The sequence below is a fragment of the Lissotriton helveticus genome, chromosome 1_1 (genome assembly GCF_964261635.1).
Source record: "Lissotriton helveticus chromosome 1_1, aLisHel1.1, whole genome shotgun sequence".
NCBI lineage: Eukaryota > Metazoa > Chordata > Amphibia > Caudata > Salamandridae > Lissotriton > Lissotriton helveticus.
In genome coordinates, this window is record NC_136057.1 from 1,728,988,944 (window position 1) to 1,729,010,294 (window position 21,351).

At 47.0% G+C, this 21,351-nt stretch overlaps 1 protein-coding gene across 5 annotated transcripts in view; it reads right to left on the bottom strand.

Annotated features, from left to right (window-relative positions):
- ITGA7 (integrin subunit alpha 7) overlaps nt 1-21,351 on the bottom strand; it is a 281,940-nt gene that overhangs the window by 102,233 nt on the left and 158,356 nt on the right. The window lies entirely within an intron of this gene.

Genomic DNA, 21,351 nt, shown 5'->3' on the forward strand with positions numbered 1-21,351 from the left:
CTCATGACCAGCCCAGTACTTTGGTATGATGTCTGTGAATTTGTAAGATTCTGTCCACTGACGCCTGCCCCATAGCTTTCTGGTAGCCCCAATGGAGAGAAGATTGAGGGTTTGGTGATCCAAGGGTGAAACAAAACACAAGTGAACAACACGGTATGCGGACCAGGTAGGAGTGCAGGCAGCAACCACAGTCTGATTTCCATACGCATTGTAGAGACTCACGAGAGAGACTCAAGACCCACAATTACAGCACAAGGTTGTCAGCGGACACAGCAGTACAGGACCCATGCGGGCACAGGAGAATCAGAAATCATGTACCGCAAAGGCAACAGGAAAAACAGAGACTTGAGAAAGGAGGGCATTCAGTAGACAGTTTGAAGGAGAGCAGGAATAAGAAATGAGAAAAAAGGGGCATGCGGGTGGGGGAAGATCGTTAGGGAGATTCAGGGTTAGAGAAGGGGGAGATACAGCTGAAGGAAGGGGGAGAGAGAGTAGAAAGAGCTGATGAGAGATACAAAAAACAAATAAACATAGGATTGAATTATGGGAGCTATGGTGTAGGAAGCACTGCTACTACCCTCCACTCTTCAAGTAATGCTCAACTTTGAGGCTCAGTCTTACTCCAGAGCTTCTACTATGGAGGTCTGGCTGAGAAGGTGCTTCCTAATGGTACAGGGAGGTCCCAAGTACCCCTAGAGAGATATCCCAGGATGCTCCTCTCAAATGGCCAGGTCTAGAGCCTAGCCTGCCCTCGAACAGCTCCCTGAACAGTGACACCGCCCATCCAGGGTCCGCTCTCCTAGCCCAACAACAACTTGTTATGGTTGTCTCTCAGTTCTGCACAGTCTGTCCATCGCCCTGCTTTCGTGTGTGAGAACACAAGTTGAACATACGGTATATCTTTAATGCTTGGTTGTAAATGAGAAACTCAGTGTCACCAGAAGCCGGCTTCACGATCTCTTATATATGTTCCCCACACTCCTTCTCAGCATTATAAGCTATCACAAGTGTGGTGTCGCCAGCAGACATGGGCTCTCCACTAGGAACCTGCCTCGATTATACTTGTTTAACAGTACTCCCTGCTTTATTCTCCAAAATAAAGGATCTCCTCTGAAGCCGTTTAATAGGCCTCATGACTTCTGATGTAAACAGTCCCTCACTAGCATCACTGTTCATCAGGGGAGTCTCTTTGGCAATGTACACATAACAGTGTGCAGTGACTAAACCCTGCATGTGAATAAAACAGCAAGTCCCAATCCAGGTCTGAGGGTTCACAAACTGCAGTGAGACATGGTGTGTAGCGCGTGTCATTCCCCATGAGGGTGTCATGGCGTGGACTTATGACAAACTGGTCTGATCAGCTGGAAGAGGGGTGCTCAAAGTTTGTCTGAGCGATGTACCCAATATGGCTGGGCTGCATAACCTGAAACCAAGATCCTGTGTATATGAGCCGACAGAGATCTTGCAATCATGGGCAGGAGTCACAGAGGTCTTTCATGGACATTGGTCTTAAGTGTGTCACAGGGTTGTGTTCAAGAAAATAGCCCCAACCTTCTAGTGAGCCTCACTTGTGGGCCATGGATGTAAGGACTTAAGGCAGTCATTCGCCCTCTAAAAGAGGCTTAGTGGGCTCTAAAATTCATTTGGGTACTTGGTTTGGAAACAGGAAAAATCAATAATAAAACCCTCAGCTTCTGTGCGGTTCAACACAGAATCTCCTTTGGATCAAGTTGAATAGCACATGTGCAGATTAGATAGCCTGCAAAATGGAGCAGGGTGAGCCACCCCCCTGTGAGTAGTAGCAGAAGCAGAGGTACTGCTCTGCTGGAGCACAGTGAGGGGAGGTGTCCCAGAAAGACTACATTCTGTACCTATAGGTTCTCCTGCATCATCTGTAGCCCCTCCTGATGCTTGGTGCAGAAATACCTTTTAACTAATGTAAGTCGTTGAACACATGTTTATAAACGGATTTATTTATGAAGAGATATTACAAAGCCATGAATGTTGACTTTCATTCACTTCAGAACATTGTGGCCAATGTCTGTTCGACACAACTTGGAGATTAGATGCCCCAAGTCGCTTGAGCCAAGTGTCAGTTTCCGTGGAATGCTGTGCATGGGGTAATTCAAAAGGTGAGGAATCCACAGGCAGATGTATCCATAAGAAACTGAGGAACTGTGGTCTGGCCCTGAGGCTTGGATTCAGTGCATTCCGCAGCCCAGAGCAGAAGAACCCAAGACTTGTCTCTATCTTTGACCCATCCGATGGTCTGTGAATCATCAGGTGTGCAGTCACCTGCAGAGTTCTGAGGTTCATACTCGCCTCCAGTCTGTTTAGAATAGGGTTTATGTGGATAAGCACCTTCAGGTGCAGGTACAGACTTGTTTTGACAACTTTGGAATCTTTCAATGAGTTTCTTTGGGAACCTGGCATAAACAACATTGTAGTAGGTTGTGTTTGGCAGTTTTAGGGCTCAGTCCGACTCTGAAGTCTAAGTCCCGTTACTGCTATGAGAGTCTGTTCTCCATCATAGTTGTTCATCACCTCAGTCAATTGTCTCAATTCAAATTTAAATTCTATTGGGCCTCATTTAATAAAAGTGTTGCATCGCTCCGTGAAAACAGCAATGCAGCACTTTTCAGTGGGCCCTCCTTGCGACACCATGGATGCGCTGTATTTACTGTACGGTGCTCCATGTCACAAGGATTTACAGATACGTCAGTATTCCTGACCTATCTGCAGGCGCAAAAGTGGTGCATTGCTTGGGTGTGTCTGAAAACAGATGCAACTCCAGCAATGTGTCTTTTCACATGGGGCTTGCGCCGAAGCAGGCGTAAGGATTTGCCGCAGTGGCATCCTAGAAGTGACGTAGTGAAGTCTCATAGATTTCACTGCACCACTATTACGAGCCTTTTTGCAGGGGAATGCCCACCCTGCATACATTATACCTGATGCAGTAATAATGTAGCGCAGGGGTTTACAAAGTGACGCGTCTGCCCAGATACATCATTTTGTACATATGGCGCAGTGTGGTGCACATTTTACACCGCCGCAGCATCACAAAAAGTGACGCAACGGCAGTGTAAAGGGCTCATAAATAAGGCTCTTTAATATTTTTCATACAATTGTTAAACCCTCCATGGATATTGTAAGTTCTTTTTTTTAATGCATTATTTAATGGTTGGTCCTTTCGCTCAGGCTAATGCTATGAAGAGGGAGCCAAGACTCCCGTCATTGAAAATGGTTCACATCTGAAGGGGCAACTGTGGGTGGTGTGCCGGGTCAGTCCCAGCCTAAAGCTTGTTTTCCACTGCCTACCAGGGCACTTTTTGAAAGGTAGGCATTATGTTTTGAGGAGGGTGATGGGGGTTGCAATAGCTCAGGGCTGAACAAAGAGATGTAAAATGATAATTTCAAGCCTTATCTCCTTAAGTCCACCCCTGAGTATTATAGTGAGGCAGACGAACATAGGAATGGAGAAGGGGCCGCAGAGAGGCGGGGAATGCCAGCAAGTGGTGCGACTACATGCAGACCATCACCTCGCGTGCCACCTACGGGCAAGCTCAGCCAAGCAGTGATCAGAAAGCAGGGTGCAGGGAAGCGGTGGTGGAAGGTAGGGGTGAAGCGTGCCCTGTGATAGGACTGGGGAGGGGCCAGGCTAATGATGTTTGGTGCTCTGGAAAGACACCTGTGCTCCAGCGACCCCCTACTCCATAATGGTATTGTCTGAATACTGACTGCACCCTCAAGTCACATTAGCCTCAGAATGAAACCACCTGTCACGGAGAGGAGGCATTAAGGCCCTCCGCTGCAGGCCGGCCTGGCATCCCCTAAAACCTGCCCAGAGGCTGCAGCTCCCAGAACCCTGATCTGGGAGCTGCAGCCTCTGGTCAAAGCAACTGAAGGTTTTTAGGTCACATACATGTGGCTGATGCTCATGGACTAACAGTGACGCCTACAGCTGTTGAGTGACATTGAAGACATGAGAAAGACAGACACTTGGGTACAGGAGGGGTAGGAGGCTATCCAGCCAATAGGACTCCAGCCCTGTGGGAGGCTATCCATCCAATAGGACTCCTGCCCTGCCAGGAAATGCTGTGACTTGCCCTCTGTGGCGGGTCCTAGGGTCTGACATGCCACGGGGTCACAGACTGGTGGAGAAGGGAGGGTGGTGGGGTTAGGAATGAGTGGATACTGCTCCAGATGTGTTAATACTGTTAGGGTGAGTGACCTGTTCCCTCCTCCCCACAATACACGGAAAAATCATGCAGATGTGTACTGATGAGTGAAGACACCGACATAAGAAGCCGCAGAGGCAGCACACATAGGCGGGGGTAGGGGCAGAAGCAGGAAATATCAGGCAGCACACACAGGCATTCATATACAGGCAGCACGCAGCGCGCAGTCAGGGCGGCTAAGACATGCATCGACCCCACAAGCATGCAGAAGCAAACAAGCATGCACGAGCACAGTCAGCAGCCGCGGTCACTGCGGACCTGGCCGTGCATTAGGGATGCAGGAAAAGCAGTGAGCATTGCATGCAGTGGGCAGGCGGTGGGCACGTGACTATACACAAACACAAGCAGGTGAATCTGTGGACTATTCCAGGCTCCAGTCATATCCCTGTTTCATTGACGGGTACCCACTTCCTTACACCCCTCTTTTTTTTGCTTCCACGGTATTATGTAACTCCAGTTTCGGTGCTTACGGTGTGGGTCGTCCCAGAGTACCCGTATTAAATTGAATTTGCCAATAGCATCACCAAAGCTTCTTGGCTGGAAGAGACAGGCCTACAGTGCTTCAGCAGTGCCATCTAGTGGTCCATCAGAGCATAACACTGAGTGAGGTTTTGAGAGAGCAGACAAGGGCGCATCAACATCGGTCAGGAGCGGCTCGCTGTGCCAGGGACACCATGTTCCAGTCCTGGTCCTTCCTTCCAGAAGCCATTGCTGCGTTACTCGAATTGGTTCAGCTGAAACGAACCAAGACTAAAACTCCCAGACTTCCACTTGTTAATTAGAAGCTCTGGACTGGATAATGGTGTGTGATGGCATGAAATCATCTCATAAACTTGGCCATCAGCCAGAAGTCTTCTGGGGCATTAGCTGATTGCCTGAAGGGAGTACTCACTGCAGACATATTATGGCCACAATATGGCACTAAATGGGGTCACGGAGTTCAGCAGCGATGCTTAGCAGGCATCCACTGCAATTTTTGGGGAAGCAGACCCTGGAGTGTCAGAGACCCAGGGCAACATTCGCAAAGCGATTGCTATGGATGGATGGATGGGTTTTTATATAATGCAATATCACCGCCAGGTCTCAAAGCGCTTTGCATTGGGAACCCGTCCTGGTTTTTCCCTGTGGGATAGCCCCTACTGGGTATCCCCAAGGTGAAAGCCAAGCATCCCGCCGCGGGGGGCCATAGTGGAGATTAAGCAAGCTAATGCCCAGAGTTGCAGAGTGTGAACCTGTGATTCGAGTAGGCACCGAAGCGAGAATTACCGAGTCCGTGGACATTTTGGGCTCAAGACCCTGCCGCGTCGGGAATTGAACCCTGGTCCCTGGTCTGATCTCAGCATCCGGGTCTGCCTCCTCTAACCAGTGAGCCACACTTCTCCACTATGAATAGGTGTAACATACTCTTATGGGGCTCCCAGCTTATATTTTGCCTTGTCGCTCCTCTCCTTGGGAGGAGCATCTTTCTGGCGCATTCCCAGGTTCACCTGATCTTGTAAATCCGGGAGTGTGTAAAAATCCATGGATGTCGCATGAGAACACCCATGCATCTCCCATGGCTATGCCTCCCTGGAGCAGAGTAATGCAACTCAGCGATCTGCGCTGCATACCATTACTTGAGATTTATGACGCCACGCAGGACGGCCTTGCACGGCTTCATAAATCTTATTTTTCATTTGCTTCTTCCCTGCACCATGTTGCGTGGTGCAAGAGCGATGCAAAGGGGCTCATAAATATGCTCCCTAGTGTATTGTGAAAAACTGGAAGAAGTTAGCATCCCACAAGCAACATGCACTGTGGTTCTGTGGCTACAGGGGTCACTGTGTGATTCATTCTTTTTGTCAGTGACTGTACAGTTCGTAGTCTGTGCAGTTCGGAGATTGCTGCCCTGTGACTGGGCTGTCCTCAAGTCTTAGCCTAATGTTGTTTAGCCTTTGAGGAGCCAGAAATGAGGGCACAGGGTATGCCTAGCAGCCACTGGTACCAAAACCATCAACCAGGAGTTCATGATGCACCAACTCTTTGAGCATGGCCTGAACAGAACATCCCCTAACACTCACCCACACTAATGTCTTTCTCTTCCTCCTCCTTTAAAACCCAAAAGAACTGGACACCAACCCCTGGAGCCTGGAATGGTTCAAAGATGCCAGAGAATCGAACAGGCTGAGGATCCGGGGAGTGGGCGGAGATCAGTCCTAGGCAGTCAGTCATATCATTTGTTAAACAGCACACACCGGGGCACCCTCTCTGTGTGGCCCCAAAGCACACTCTGAGCTTAGCCCATTCCAGAGCAAGCACATCTACTTTCCAACAGCTTACACATTCACCTGCCTTTTCCATTAGATGAAACACCGGACTGCAGCTTCCACACCCAACGAACCAAGACTACAACTCCCAGACTTCCACAGGGTCATATGGAGAAGCTCTAGGCTCGATAATGGTGTTTGGTGGCATGGAATCATCCCATGACCGTAGACATTACCCAGGAGTCTTCTGGGGCATTAGCTGGTTGCCTGGTGGGAGTAGACACTGGGGTAACAGAGTTTGCGGTGGGAACGCAAAAGTGGACTAAAAGTAGACTCTTAAGACCTGTTGTGGCTGGACACCCTGACACTGTGCACCTTTGCACACATCTGCTTCCACAAATGCAAAATCAATGAACACACAACACCACACTCCTGGGACAAGTTCAATGATGCCAAACTTCACAATGTCAGTACAGTGGTGCACAGACTCACATCACTGGAATCTCAGGGCAGGGTGCGCACATCCAATGGTGAGACAGACAGACAGACACACAGACACACACACACACGCACGCGCACACACACACACACACACACACTCTCTCTCTCTTCATCAGTATAGAATATTCCATCAAGTCTCATCCTTACAAAGCAGGCTCCACCCTTAAAGAGAGTATTTAAGAATATAGCGCAAATGTCTTTCAGCACTCTAGGGAATGGCCTTTTTGTTTGGAAGCCTATAATGATTAAAGGCCTCTGAAGGACATCGCTCCACCGCATTAAGTATGAGGATGCATCTACACAAGTGGTTCTTAACCTGTGGTCCCGGGTTGGGACCCATGGTGGTCTGCAAACCCTACTCGGGGGGTCCACGACTGATTGGAAAATAGATTAATAAAGTGCATGTAAAAAAAGAAGCAAAATGGAAAATTGAAAATGTTAAGATGTCCTGTAAATGGGTAGAAATCTGGAATTAGAGGCTAAAAATTAAGTTAGTATTCTCAGATAGATTTGTGGGAGCAGTGCAAGTGCATCACACAGAATACAGTATGGGTGGCGAGTGGCCTTAATTGAATTTAGAAAAGCTCAAACGTTCCCTTTCAAATTTCGAGCTTTAAAAAATATGTTTGAGAATTAACCAAAAACATGTCATCATTTGTGTGCCTGTTTGATGAATGCTTGTGTCTGTATTTTTTGCATTGTTTTACAGTTGAAATTAGCGGAAATGCCTGACGTCATGTCCCTGGCTTCCATTAATGACTTAGTGGGGTCCCCTGATTCTAATAATAATTCACTGAGGGTCTCCAGGTTCCCGTGATGATTACTGGGGTCCACAGAAGTAAATGGTTAAAAACCAATGAGCTACAGTATGACATGTACAACTTTTGCTTGGAAACTAGTGAAGTTAAAATATTGGTTAGTGTAGTAAATGGGTTGGGCCCATTTAGTACCACTAGATTTTTTCTTTTGTCCACCTGGAAGTTTTGGAAATGTTACTGTGAGTGGGTCGCATTGTCTGAGTGTCATTCATGGTGAATTCTGTGAAAATAGATTGGGAGTGCTGGCTGGCAGTGTCCATTTTTCAAGGCTGCTACTGCACATGTGCAGGCTGAACAGGTGAGGCTTTCATCTAGGTCAGCCCAGTCTCTGTGCACAGGTACCTGTTGCAAAAGGGACCCTTCGGGTGTTGATGCTCACATGGTGTAGACCTTATAATGTGAGAGGGCTTTCATAGTGTAGGTTTGAAGTGCTTGTTAAACAGAAGTGTGATCACTTATTATACTTTGAGGGAGAAATCTGTGCCACTGCACAGTTTCAACAAAATTAGGCCTAGAGATACCAGACAGGTAAGCATCTTAAGGTAAGCATGTACCCCAAATGCAGATTCACTGTCAGTCTTGAAATAGCAGTATTCCTTATAGCATTTTGAAAATCTTCCTATTTCTCTGGCTCAGCCACAATCAGAGTCCAGGCCGGTCCCCTTACTGGAACAAGTTGTTCAGTCTTCTGGCTGGAAGGAGGATCAAAGGCCTCCCCTCACAATAGAACTGTTAACAGTGATTGGTCCAGTTCCTGAGAAATGAAGGGGTGGGAGGAAATCTGCATGTCTTAATAAACTCTTCACAGTGAACCAAGCCTGGGAAAGGCCAAGCCCACAAAGCATGAAAGACCAGGCCTCTAAAACCAAACACAGGAGGGTCTCCTCTATGAAGTTTTGAGGGGAAGGGATCAGGCAGCTGTGTCGGTTGGGGTCATGGCAGAGTCTTCCGTGCAAGGTGTTTCCATAGACCACTTGAAGTTGCCATGTCAGATGCTCCAGAATGAATGCTGTGCAGGATGGTTGGGGCAGGGTGGAGTAATGACGTGGCACCATAGGATTGGGCAGAGGTGCTCATCTTCCAAATGTTTCCACCCTCGCTTAAAAAAAACCTGCCACAAGGGAGAGACACTGGAGATGGCACTAGAGCTGGGAATAGTGCCCAGCCAGAAAGGAGGGAGACCCTTGCACCTCTGCAGAATGGAATTTGGCACACTGACTCTTCAGCTGACACACAGGACTAGGATGGGTCTCTCCAGGGCCAGTGGTACTGGCACCCTTAGGACCCCAAGGAGCATATCGGGAATAAACCCTGGAAGCTTCCTTTGGGACTTTTGTGGATGGACCTTTGGCTACGCTGACACACATGTGGCCTGCAAACAGCCTAGTGCGGCCTGGGGAGCGAGGTAGGGATTGGTGTGCTGCCTTTTGGCTGAGGAGGAGCTGTGGAAGATGCCTGCAAGCAGAAGAGAGAGCATCAGGAGCCCAAGGGCAGGTCGAGCAAGGGAGCAGCAAAATCAAGCTCCCCAAAAAGTTGCCTTTCAAGGCTAAGAGGCTTGAATAGAATGCTCGTGGTGAACAGAGCTGGCCACCAGTAGTGAAAATGCATTTAAATTATAAAATGTGGCAAAGTGGGCCAAAGAAAAACGACTCTGAAGCTCTGACCCCCTGAGGGATCGGGCGGGAAACTGAGAAATTAGTGCTCTGCTGGGATTTCTACAATTCCCCCCAGAGAGGACAAAGCCCCTGGGTGTCAGCACAACCTCATGTTATTAAAGAACAATGTGGATGGGCCTTGCATGGGGCCCTCTTACAAACAAGAATTATGGCACCGGGGACCCCATCTGCACCACCCCCTGGCCCGATGCAACAGAAATAGTCCCGGGGTACCCTAGCTCCCCAGGACCAAAATCAAACCTGAGCCCCACAACGTTCTCCTTCTCCTCTCCTGTCTCTACTCCCCGTTCCAGTGTCTGGGGCGAACATGGCTTCTAAAGCACCAAAACGTGATGACATGGGTGGGAGATAAGCTGTCAGCTCCCACGCCAACACCAGAGGTTTGTTGACAAGAATGAAAGCCGGCTGGGCAGTGCAGGGGTTGGTTCCCCATGCTGCCAAATGAAAAGGAAGAAACCATGTGGCTGGAGGGTATGTGCAATAGGGCAAGAGCAACACCATCTAATTAAAGAGTGTGTTCCGGGGGCTTCCAGAGGTACAGAAGACCTCAGGAGCGTTTTTACACAAATTGTCCTAAGTCTCCCAGGGGTTAAATACCTGACCCGAGGAGAGGCTTTTCAGGTTTTCTAAGCTCTCTGGAGCCTGTACTTTTGTACATGATCTTTGAAGTGTAGGGACCTCTGTTGAATGATCCTAAAACGGCAGTGGCAGCAGTGTAAAAGTAGAAATAAGACCCTGGGACACACATTTAACATAATGCTTCACTGACAAGGCTGATGAGTGACAATGCAAGATTTAATAGTGCAATTAATAGTATTAAATGTTGGCACTATCCACATTAATTTCACTGGTGTTGCAATAGGGGATTATAACATGTTGCTCTCCTAATAATCTCATAGAAACCAGTGAGGAGCACTCAGTTAGAAAGCTGTTTATGTCTGGATAAATGCTGGTGGTAACGGCAGAGATCTGGTTTGTGTGTTCTATCCTCTTGCTCTAATACTTCAGGTGTACATCTGTAATTTAATTTGATTCACAAGTAGGCTGAATATGCTCCACCAATCCTCCAGCACGACTTGAATGTCTGGGCTCAGTGTCCCTGCAGTGGATGAACTGCAATAAGGCCACATAAAGGGAGTTAAAAAACTTCCCTCTGTCGTTTTATGCGGGGCGAGGAATTCTAGTCTTGCATCCGTCCCTGGGACAATATTAGGAGAGGAATATATATGTTTATTGTCCTGAAGAAGTTGATTTTATTCGCTTCAACCCACCGAAACGCGTCCACGCTCTGTTGTTGTTAAGTATGTGTGACATAGAATCACATCTGGGTAAGAAACTGTTTTCTGCAATGTGATGTCTTGATGTATCTTCACAAATTAACTTTTTTATGACTAATGTGATTGTCTTGGTGTTGTCTCTCCCATTTTGATATTGTAAAGATTGTAAGATATTTTTATATATGTTTTTAAAGATATTTCTGTAATAAATTGTAAATTATGTATTTTATAACTGAATATTTTTATTAAATTGAATTTATAAATGTTTCAAAACTCTGTGGAATTCATCGCTCCTTTAAGACTGTCTTAATGCATGTGTTGAGGTTATATATGGAGTGGTTGATCTGAAAGATAATTTAACCTAAAGGGAATTATATATTTGACTGTTGAGCCAGGTTGGTTGCAGCCTTCTAATATGTTGCTTTATCTTTTTTGGTGATGTATGGCTCAAAGATGCTGGTTTTATTTTGCCCTGTTTTATTGTTCTTAGTGGTATTAGGATATCAACAGCTTCCTTTCCCCACTGAAAGTTTTTGAACAGAATTTATTGTGTCTAGACCTGTGTTGGATGTTAGTTGTGTTTTAAGTATTCAAAATTGTGTTTGTTCCACGGTCGATAGGTTTGATGCATGTGAAGCGGTCATGGATGTGTAGATTTGTGGTGTTTTATGTTGGAAAGACACCAAATGGTGGCCCGATCATGTGACTGGAGTGATCCTTTGAAAGGTAACTAGTTTTGGAATTGCAAAAATGACATTTAGAAAGTGTGCAGTGATGTGTGTTGGTTTGTGCACTATCTGATGTAGGTTTATTGTGATTAGGCCAGTGATTATAGTTTTTGGATGGGATATATAGAGCTTATCAAACCAAATGTTTAGGTCACCAAGAATGCATAAGGTTTGAAACTGTGTCTAGAAAGAAACATGCCTGGTAATATTGCATTGCTAGGTGGTGGTCTGTAAAGAAGGAGAAAGTTAAAGGAGGAAGTTGGTGTAGGGTTGCATCTAGCGACGAGGGTCTCATAACCTTGTATGGAAATGTCAGCTTTGGTGAGATTTATTGTTTGCTTGAATATAACAGGTAGTCCACCTCCTCTTTTGCCTACACAATTTTGTGTGGATAGTTTGATAGCCTGGCGGAACTGCCCCGTGCAACAATGGAGCCATGTCATTTCACAACCACGATTTAGGTATGAAAAGTAAGTCAGGTGGGTGTCACTGAGTAGGTCGTAAATGTGGTGCTTGTTTTTAGAGAGTGATCGAGCATTTAGTAGTAGGTAGTTTCGAGATTGTGTTTTGGTAGTGGCATGACTGTTTTCTAGAAGAGTGGGCAGTATATTTTGAACTTGTAGCAGGGATGTCACTGGTGCTTGTATTAACTGTAAAATGGTAGCAATACTGTTCTTTTTTTATATCGTATTTCTCATCCAGCAGGCTTAGAAGGCATTTTGTTGGGTGTGCGTGTGCAGGTGGTGGAGATAGTGGTTGAGAGTGAAATGGTGAGCTGTGTTGTTTTTTTGTAGAGTAGTCTTGAATAATAGACATGGTGATGCAAAGTTGTGCAGAGTGGCATGTTGTTCATTTTGTTTGCTTGTTTGCTTCTGTTTAGGCTGGAAGGTATATGGGCTAGGGGCAGTGGTGGAGAATGTGGGTCATGTTTGGAGGCTCTAAATAGTGCAATGGATGAGAGGTGGGTAAATAAGAGTTGTTGTGTTGACGTATTTGTAGTAGGTGTTAGTGAAGATAGAAAATGTGGGATTAAAAATGGTTTAGGATGTACATTATTTGTATAGTCATGAGGGAGGGAGTGGGTGTATGTTTCTAATTTGTGATGGAATGCATTATGAAATTGAGTGTGTGTGTGAGATTTTGATGTGCTGGTTGTGTGTTATGTTTTGTTTTTGTAGAGTAGTGAGGGGAGATAAAGTGGTTTTCTGAGCAGGAATTTTTGGTGAGTAGAAGCTGAATGGTGAAGGGGGTGGCAATGTGTTTTGGAAAAGAGTGTATGTGGTGTGGGAGAGTGAATGGACAAGAGTTATGAGTGTTTGTGTTAGATTTGATAGCTGGAAAGGTAATAAGTGTGGTGGAGTAGAGTGTAGGAATTGTCTAGTTGTGTGTTTTTGAAAAAAAGAGGAGGAGATGCTGGTAGATTATATGATGGAAGGCTGATTATAGGTTTGGTGGTGAAAGAAAGGGGTGTGCTAGGACCAAGTAGAGGGTAAAGCTGCTGTTTTGTATGAATATGGAGTGTGTTTCTGGATGAATTCAAGTTATTTATAATGTGGCTTTATGTTGTGTTGGTGATGTGTAGATTTGATAGTGGTATAGGACAGAGTGGCCTTTTGTGGGAGAGTGAAGGTGTCATTGTGTGGTATTGGGTGTAGAAGGGTGTATCGGTGTGTTTTGGGGGGTTTAAGTGGTTGTTGAGACATTTAGGTGTTGATTCCCATTCGGGAAAAACCACTCCGAATAGCTGTTCGGAGCGTTTTTCCCGTACGAATCGTACCCTGCAACGTCCCCCATACGTACGACGAAGTACGATTCGTATCAGGAGCTGGATTCCGTACGAATCGTATAGAGACCGTATGACTCAAATCCCCGTACGAATCTCCCTCGGAACCTGCTGTATGCGACATCCGTATGGTTCGCGGCTGGTTTTTCCGACCCAGCAAGTACGATTCGTGTCGGGTACGCACCGTACGACCCTTTTTCTACGGGAGCTGAAAACAGCTGCAAAAGCAGAGTTTGCTTCGAAACAGGTATGGAACGCCTCCCCCGGGTACGGTGCGTACACCCTTTGATCGCAGGGGTACGGTGCGTACCCCTGCGATCATGGGGTGTACTCACCGTACCCCGCGATCATGGGGTGTACGCACCGTAACCCATGTTCGCTGGGTGTACGGTGCGTACACCCTTTGATCGCAGGGGTACGGATCGTACCCCCGCAATCATGGGTTGTACGAACCGTACAGTGTGTATGTGGTTGTGCGGTTGTCCGTACGAATCGCCCTTACCTGACGTGGACCGTACGAATCGCGTCCTCATACCCCGGTCCGGATCGTACTCATCGGGTCGTACGGCATGTTTACGATTCGTACGGAGAGGGCTCCGGATACGAATCGTATGGATGGTTTTTTCCAGGATCGGAATCGACCCCTAAATGTGAATAGGGTTTGCTTGTGATAAGGGCGTAGTGTGCATTTGCCGAGAGAGTGTTACTATGTTTGAGGGTATTGATGAATTAAGTTGGTTGCTGGTAAATGTTGGTAGATGATGTCTTATTATTTTAATTGCTCTATCACTAACACTGCTTAATCATATTTTAATATTGATACAATGCTACTTTAGCATCAGAAATATGTAGCAACAGCTTAACAGGTTTCAGAAACATACTCAGACACAAAATGACACATGAAAAGCAGAAACAACGAAGTCCAGGGAGATGTGAATTCCACAAACAATCTTATCCCTATAAAACTGTAAACAACTTGTCAAAAGACAGGCCATGAAATTCACCAACTCATATCTGAAATTCACAGCTCAATTTTATGTATGGGCTCAACGGGATGCCCAGCTTGAAAAGGTTAAGCTCCTGAAGAGAAGCTGGAAATTTAAGAAGGTAATTTTATTATTATTGTTTTGAAGTTTTATATAGCGCTGGCCAGACCCGAGGGTATCAGAGCGCTTTACAACAGTCATAATGCAAAAGACCAAAAATAGAAGAACAGAAAATACAGTGAAAGTCTCAATACAAGTGACAAAAATAATGTGACAGTATTGTGCATGGACGGTGAGTTTCAGCGGGTTAAGTAACCAGGGTCAATGATGACTAGTAGTGCCTTCACCAGGTGTCATAGTCTAGGGTCACACAACCATCCAGGAAGTGATGTCATCTGCGCTTCTGCGTCTTATGTCCCTTCGCTAGGGACCGATATAGGAAAAGATTTTTGAACTGTCCTTTGAATTTTGCAAAGGAGGGGATAGTTCTGATGTGGGGGGGAGTAGCATTCCAGATTTAGATGTGTTGCCCGCGAAGTACCGGGCTGCGGTATATTGTTTGCGTGCTTTCAGCGAGATGAGTAGTAGCGTGTTTGAGCTCCGGAGGGTCCTGGTCTGACTGGCGTTTTTGAGTTTGGAGACCAGGTATTCAGGTTTTCCTGTGTGAAGGGCTTTGTGGGTGAGGCAGGCTGTTCTGAAACTGGCACGCAGTTGAACTGGGAGCCATTTTAGTTCTCTGGGTGTGGGTGAAACATGGTCAAATTTCTTCACTCCTGTGACCATTCTAGCTGCTGCGTTTAGCGTTGTTTTAAGGGGGACAAGGAGTGCCTTTGATGTGCCTGAGAGGACTGCGATCCCATAGTCTAATCTAGATAACATCAGTGATTGGGTAACTTGTTTAAGGTCCTTAGAGGGGATGAAAGGCTTTATTTTGTTCAGTAGCTTCAGGTTGAGGAAGGCGCGCTTGGCGGAGTTCTTAATGTAATTGGTCATATTGAGTTTTGGGTCTAAAGCGATGCCTAGTGATTTTACAGAGTCCGCCAGGGTGATGTTTCCGTTGAGTGTATCGATCGCAGTTAGCCATTCCGTAATTTGTGGACTCTCTTCTTTGTTTGAGATGAGGAGTATTTCAGTCTTGTCTTGATTAAGTTTTAGGTGGTTACTTGTCAGCCAGTGTTGGACTTCTCTGAGCGTGTCGTTGAGTCTATGAATGTCATCAATGGAGGTGGTTTCCAGATAGATCTGTGTGTCGTCAGCATACAGGTGGAAGGAGATGTTGGCTTTTCTGAGTAGGGTTGTGAGTGGTTCCATGTAAATGTTGAAAAGTTGTGGGGAGAGCACTGACCCTTGGGGGCCTCCCCTGCTGACAGGGTGTAGGTCAGATGTAAAGTTTTTCATTTTTATTCTTTAGACCTGCCCTTTCTTGAAGCACCTTAATGAGGAGGTTGCGATCGACCGTATCGAAAGCAGCCGATAGATCTAGGAGAATGAGAAGGCAGCAATTGTCCGCATCCAGTTATTTGTGGATGTCGTCAATGACGTTTAGGATCGCGGTTTCTGTGCTGCAGCCCTTTCTAAAGCCCGATTGATGGGCATCGAGGAGGTTGATGCTGTCCAGAAGTTGAGTTAGTTGCAGGAGCACGCATCTTTCTAGGGTTTTGGATAAAAGAGGTAAGTTCGAGACTGGTCAGTAATTATTCAGATTTTTTTGTTTAGGCCTGTTTTTTTTAGCAATGGCATGACTTACCCAACTTTGAGACAGTCAGGGACGACTCTGGATCTCAGGGAACTGTTTATGATCTTGCACCAGGGCGGGGCAAGGGAGAGTTTAAGCTTTTTGGTCAGTTGTGGCGGAAGAGGATCTAGAGAGTGTGAGGCGGACTTGGATGTGGAGATCAGGTTGACTATCTCATCTTCTTGTATAGGGATGAAAGATTTCCAGGATTTTGAAGGGGTCTTGGATGTGGAGTCCTTGGTCCCACTTACTGAGGGGATTGATGTTGATGTCCAGTTAGAGCTAGATCTTGTTGATCTTGTCCTCAAAGAAGTTTGCGAAGTTGTCACAGAGCTCTTTGGAGGCTTGCACTGAGGATGTAGCAGGCTTGGAGGTTTGTTGCCTAATGATGTTAAAGAGCTCTCTGGGCCTGTTTTTGCGTTGCCCAGTGCAGTGCAGAAAAATGAGTTTTTTTCATTTTGGATGTGTTTTTTATACTTCCACCGAGCTGCTTTGAGTTGCTCGCTGCGAATGTCGGAAGGGTTGCATCTCCATAGTCTCTCTGTGGCTCTTAGTTGTCTCCTTTCGGAGTTGATGTCAGCATGATCTCGATTGAGTGCTCCTGTTTTTTTTTATTTCAGGGAGGCTATGTGATCCAGAATGGACATCATATTTGAGATGTAATGCGAGGTGAGTTTAGTTGCGGAGATGTGATCAGAGGAGCTGGGGAGGAGCGAGCGCATCCTTTCCTCTAGGTCCTTTAGGGGAATCTGCGTTAGATTTCTGGACCATTTGGGGAGGTCTAGCAGGGGGGGCTGGAGAAGAGCCTTTTGGTTGATTTGGAATAGGATGTTGTGGTGGTCAGACCAGTCCACGGGGAGGACGTGGTCGATCGTAAGTGTGTTATTCTGAGCGATAATGGTATATAAGGTTGCTCCTTTATTGTGCGTTTCTTCTGAGCAGAACTGGGTCAGACTGTTGTCCTGAAGAAGATTGTTTAAAGTCAGAATTAGCGGATTGTTTGCCTCATTCCAAAGTGAGTTGAGGTCACCGAGAATTCAGTTATTTGAGTCACCGAGTGAGCAGTGGGCGATCAGATCCGACAGGTGTTCCCCGAATGCGGAAGTGTTGCTTGGGGGATGGTATAGGAGATGGCAGAGAATTGCTCTGATGTCGTTTGTCTTGATGTTGGCGGTGAGACATTCAATAGTGCTGTAATTGAAGGTGTCCATTTCTATCATGGCAATGGTGTTCTTATGTATGATTGCTATGCCTCCACCTCTTTGGTCTTTTCTGTCCTTGTTGATGATAGTAAAGCCTGGGGGCACCAACATTTCTAGGCTTGGTGCGGAGAACTCTTTTAGCCAAGTCTCGGTTATGAACGCAATGTCTATGTCATGGGAGAGGATGGTTTCCGCTAGTTCTGTTGCATGTTTAGAGGCTGATATACAGTTTATGAGCATGCAGTTCGGAGATAACTCCTCTTTGATGGGTTTCTTTACGGGGGAGGCCCTGGGAATGGAAGTGAGGAGGGCCGGAGGTCTCGGTGAATTCAAGGTGCGGTGGTCCCTTCCCAAACCGGTGATCACTTGGATTTTGTCTTTTGGGGAGGCTGTGGGGGGGGGGAGAGTCGTAGGTTAGAAATAGCTCAGAAGGCTCCTTAGAGGACATGGCTGCTTTTTTCTGGGTCTCTGATTTCGATACTTTGTATCGGTTTCTCTGGGTCTTTGTGTCAAGGTCGCAGGGGTGGTTCGGGGCTCACTGGGTCTCTGAGTTTGATACTCTGTATCTGTGTCTCTGGGTCTTTGTGTCAGGGTTGCAGGGGTGGTTGGGAGCTCACTCAGGTGTGGTGAGTTGTCTGGTCTTAGATGGGTGGAGCTAGTCAGAGTGGGAGTCCATTGCCTAGTCTTTCGGGCAAAGTCGAGGTTGGTTAAGATTTTGCTCAGGCCCAGATTTATCAGATCTAGCTGGCTTTCTAGAAGTGCTAGCCGCTGCTCCATGATTACAGAGGAGAGGGTAAGGGTGGCTTGGGCAGGGGTGTCTCGGAAGAGGGTGGGCATGTCCGTGTTGTGGGGCCTGTTGGTGGAGGAGCTGACCATTTTGGGGACCGTAGACAGGGGGAGCAGTTTGTTATGATGCGCTTTAGCCGTCCTGTTGTCCACAGCATGAGTGAGGTGTCTGGGGGTCTGTGTTTGCGGGTGAGGGTCGTTCCTAGCTTGAAGGTTGGGGTGATCGGGGGGAGGAGGGGGAGGCTCGGCGGGGGGTTGTAGTTCTTGATTCGAGGGAGCGGGGGTACGGGTGGTGACTCGTGTGGTTGTTCTGGTAAATGGCGAGGGAGTGGGTGATCGTTTCTCCTGATATGGAAGACTGGCAAGAGGTACGGAGTAGGGTGGGGAGGGTAGGGGCATGTGCAAGGGGGGCGATTTTCAGCGAGGGGCGAGAGAGTCGAATGCCTCTAGATTCTCGTTGTTGGATTGGATCAGGACTGGGCCGTTTGTGTAGATGGTCACAGAAGTGTTGCCGCTCCGTATCGAGCGGTTAGCGAGTGTGGTCATCAGTTTGCAGCTGTGCGGGGAGGTCGTAGCTTTGGAGATGGGTAGCTGTGTTCTCATCGTGGAGGTCCAATTATATGGTCTTTCTGTGTGGAAGATTAGATCCATTTTTATTTGCCATTTGGAGGAGCAGTGGTAGATGTCTGCGAAAAGTGTTTCGAGGTGCTGTCTGATCAGTCTGTATTTAAGGTTTCTTTTCGCTTTGAATGAGAGGTTGGGGGGAATTTGATCGCGAAGGAGTTCAGGCCGTGGGGTTTCAAATAGGTCGGTATGGGGGGGCTCTTGAAAGATGGCATGTTGGGTGCCATTTTCTCTCTGTTTCTTGAGTGGAGTAGAGGTGTGGGGACCTGGATCAGCTTGTGGGCTAGTAGATGAGAGAGTCAGGGCCACTCTTGAGGGGTCTGCTCTAGTTGGCAGGTCAGGCCAGATCAATTAGTGCATTTGTCTGCTTCCAGTCTGGTTGAGGTGGGGTGAGGACAGCTCTTCAGAGGTCAGAGCTTGATAGAGGATCGGGCTTGGTCTATTACATGCAATGCTTCAATAGCTGATGTGGCGCTGGGGAACATCGGCAGGGGGAGGTCTTATTAGGTCACTCTCGTTGGATCAGGGAGGTAGGGGCTTTCTGACCTACTGAGCACTCCCTTACCTTACGTTCAGGCTGAGGACTTCCGGATCCAAGCGGCGCTTGGTCAGACGAGCACCAGCCCGGACCGTTTGGTTGCGAAATTATTGCGCTGTCTGGTTGTGGAGTCAAGATGCACCTCCTGTTGTCAGAAGATGCTCCTGGGGGCGATTAAGACCACGGGCTGTCATAGAGTCAGGTGTCCGGTTGTGAATCGCAGAGCATTTGCTCACTTCTGTGATTCCTTGAAGACTCGGCAGCTTAATGGGGGCGAGTTGATGCACAAGGCTCCTGATGCGCACCCTTCCAGTGTTTGCTAGGGTCACATCTGTGGGGTTGTGCTGGTGTTGGCCGATTCTAGATCTGGGCTATGGACGCCCATTTAGGAGCCAGGTATCTGAGTTGTGGGCTGACCAGTGGTTCCTTGATACTGTGGCAGGCATCAGGATTCTTTGTTGGCTGGCCTGATTGATGCTTAATGCTGGAGCAGCCACGGCATTCAGCAGCGTGAAAGTTACTTGAAAAGTGCTGATATCCTATCGGGATCCGAGATTGCATCAGGGGTGGACACCTTGTGGTTGGCAGAGGTGAGTTGGTGTTGCTCCCTGCGTCCCTGGGTGCGCCTGTGGCGGTCAGCATAGGGCAGGCATTCTCACGAGTGAAGTGGAGCCTAGCAATTGGACAGTGTCGGCTTAACCTCATTCACAGGTCTTGGAAGGTGGTCCGATGTTCAGCCTGACCTGGAAATCATTGTGGTGGAAGCTAAGGGTGTGTCCATCTTGGGGTCAGGCAGACTTCTCTTAAGCTCTTTGGTAGTCCGGAGGTAGCTACGAGTTGATCTGTGATCGTGGAGGAGGGAGCAGAGCCTCGCTGCAATGGGTGGCGATGAGAGATCCATTTTTCATCAGGATCTTGTGCTCGTACGGGGGAGATCCATGGGACTGCCGAAAGCGGCCATCATGGAGTCAGACAATCTCCCTTAATGGGCAGAGCTCTGTGCCGGACTCATGGTGATTTCTTCTCAACTTCGGGATCTATTTGTGAACCGCGCTGGCTGAGGTCATTCGTCAGCTTCGGGACATTTGCGGTTCTAACTTGAGGCTGTCCATGAAGATTGATGATCTTTATGCTAGGGTCGCCTCCGAGGGAGCATTTGCCGTCCTGGAGGTACCGGGGCGTGGATTGACGTTTTGTTGGCAGAAGCGGCACAATTTTGTCTCACCTTCGTTTGGACTGTTCCTGTAAGTCCTGACTTCCTTGGGGTGTGCAGTGGTGGGGGAAGGCCGGGATTATCACAGCGTTTATAATCCTGCTCCCGGGAGCTCAGCGTCAGGGCTCCTTCCCTGCGTAATTAGGTGTTACCTGAGAAAGCTCATGTGGTGTAAAAAAATAAAACTAATAAGGGCTAACGACTCACCCTTTACTTACTATTAGCTGGCTTCATTGTCACTCTTATTTTCTTGTTTCCCATTGGTGAGTGTGTGGACTTCATTTTGTCTTCATGTGTTTGTCTCTTCCCTGGAGCATGGAACAAGTACTGATTGATTTCCTCATTAGGGTTCTAACGTGCTGCTTGAACTGGGATGGTGGTATTTTTTTTTTGTTTCTTTCAAGACAACTTGATTACGGTTTGAGAACTTTGTAGCATGCAAATTACTTTATATAGTAAAGCTATTTTTACAAAATTACTTAATGATAAAAAGTAATTTTCATGTCACAATTTAGTCTCTGAGACGTAGGCATGGAAACATAAAACGTTTGACAACACCCAGTATTTGATGATAAATAAAACATCCTCTAAAGTATGAAACAGGTAACCCACACACATACATTTAGGCCGCCTGTCTTATCACCATACTTCCTTCCTATAAGACTGTTGCCAGACAGTGTGTGTTTTTAAGATAATTTGTTGGCTGTTGTATCACATGTATTTATTTGTTGGTTACCTGTACTTGATTTAGAGGATGTTTTATTCATCATTAAACACACAGTGTTTTCAAAAAGCTTATGTTTCAACCCTACTTCCCTTTATCTCTACTCACTCCTAAACCCTAAAGTCATCTTTATCTCCCTTTACTTCTACCCATTGCGATCCCTAAATTCCCCTTTACTTACCTGTACCTCTACCCACCCTGAACACTAGTCATCCTTATCCCCTTTACCACTACCCACACTGAACTCTAAAATCACCCTTACCCCCCTTTTACCTC